The following is a 1689-nucleotide window of genomic DNA, read 5'->3' as shown; positions in this document are numbered from 1 at the left end:
TCTTGTAAAAAGAAGCCCATACCTAAGAAGGGCTCTAAAAATAAAAACTCTGTACCCTCTTTGATGATTTTAATGAAAATTTCAAGAGAGCTTCTTGCAATGTTACCTTCTGTGGTTGTTTCAATATTATGCATGCTCTATCCAAACACATTCACCACTCATCATGTCTGGTCTCTCTCCCCAAGAACCATGGATCCGGGGTGAACAATAGACAAGTTGGCAATTCTTCTTCAAAGAACAATAAGACCAAACCAAAAGATGCTATGGCATACTTCAAACAGGCTAATGTTAAGGGACCCAATTGGAAGTGGGTACCCAAATTAAACGTTGTCTAGTTGCAGAAGAAGCAGCATATGTCTACTTGGGTTGTTGACTCAGGATGCTCGAGACATATGACTGGCACCCTAGAGCTTCTGTCATCCTACCTAAAGCAAGAAGGAGGTTCTGTTGCATTTGGTGGAAATCAGAAGGGGAAGATCAAAGAATAGGAACGACATGCTCAGAGTTCTAAGTGTTGTATGTCTTACTTTGAATAATCTCTTTTTATATAAAGTTTTACTTCTTGATTAACCTTCACTTGTTTTCTTAGTTAGTAGGTTTGCGTCGCAGAGATATGCAAGGTTTAAGGGGGAGTATGTGCTTGAAAAGGAATAAAACCTATTGAAGAAGCAAAATTTCTTTCATCACAGAAGTCCTTTCACATATCCTCTGTGATATCTCTCAGAGGCTCTTTGAACGGATCCTCTGTCGATACTTCTTCTTAGGATTTTAAATGTTTTTTTTTGAGGGGGAGCCAAGGAAGCTGGCTTCAAGGGGGAGTTTTGAATTGAAAATCAAAACCTCAGAAGGTGCCAAAACTTTTGAAGTATCTTGATCTCAGAGATCAACTCATCAGAACCTCTAGCGCTTCTATCAGAGGCTCTGTGGGTCTGAACTGAGCAAGTACTCATCTCTCTGAGGATTTTCAAACCGTTTAGGTAAATAAAGTGTAACATGTTAGAAGGCCCCGCACATATCACAGAGGCTCTGTTACCCTTAGGTCTCTGATAAAACTAATTTCTATAGTTTTATATTATTGATATGGTGCGCGTGGTTCTGTGGATAAGGGTTAAAGTTGACCACGCGCGTGTCAAAAACAGGGGCGCATGTCATCAATCGTGCGTCTTCCCAACACCACGTGACATATTTTGATTCGTCTCTCCCATAAACCACTCATCACGATATATAGCCAAATAAACGGTTCCCATTCAAAATCCCTCACTATAAATACTCTTCCCCCCAAAATGTAAACCTCTTCATTACTCCTTATACTCCGACGAACCTCAAGCTTTCTGGCAAAACCTGCAACAATGTCTTCAAGCTCATATGCCTCCGTTCAATCTGTGAATGACTCAAGCGACAACGAAGTAAATCAATCACAGGCACTAACTTCTCATGCCCTATCGTTCTTCCAAAATCGATATGAGAGAGTGGTACTTGTAAAGAAACCTAACAACTACTATTTCGCTCCCTCACCAATTGGCTTCCCTGAATACACATATCCTCTTCTCGAAATACTTCGCAATCATCCTATATATTACGCTCTCACAGCAACTAAACCTACCCTAGAAACCTATATTACCCAAATTTTGCTCAGTTCATATATTTGTACCATGGAGAATTCTGGATTAAGCATAGGAGGTTATGCTT

Source organism: Cynara cardunculus (genome assembly GCF_001531365.2).
Source record: "Cynara cardunculus var. scolymus isolate 2C chromosome LG 7, CcrdV1, whole genome shotgun sequence".
Lineage (NCBI taxonomy): Eukaryota > Viridiplantae > Streptophyta > Magnoliopsida > Asterales > Asteraceae > Cynara > Cynara cardunculus.
Note: the sequence above shows the minus strand (reverse complement) of the source record.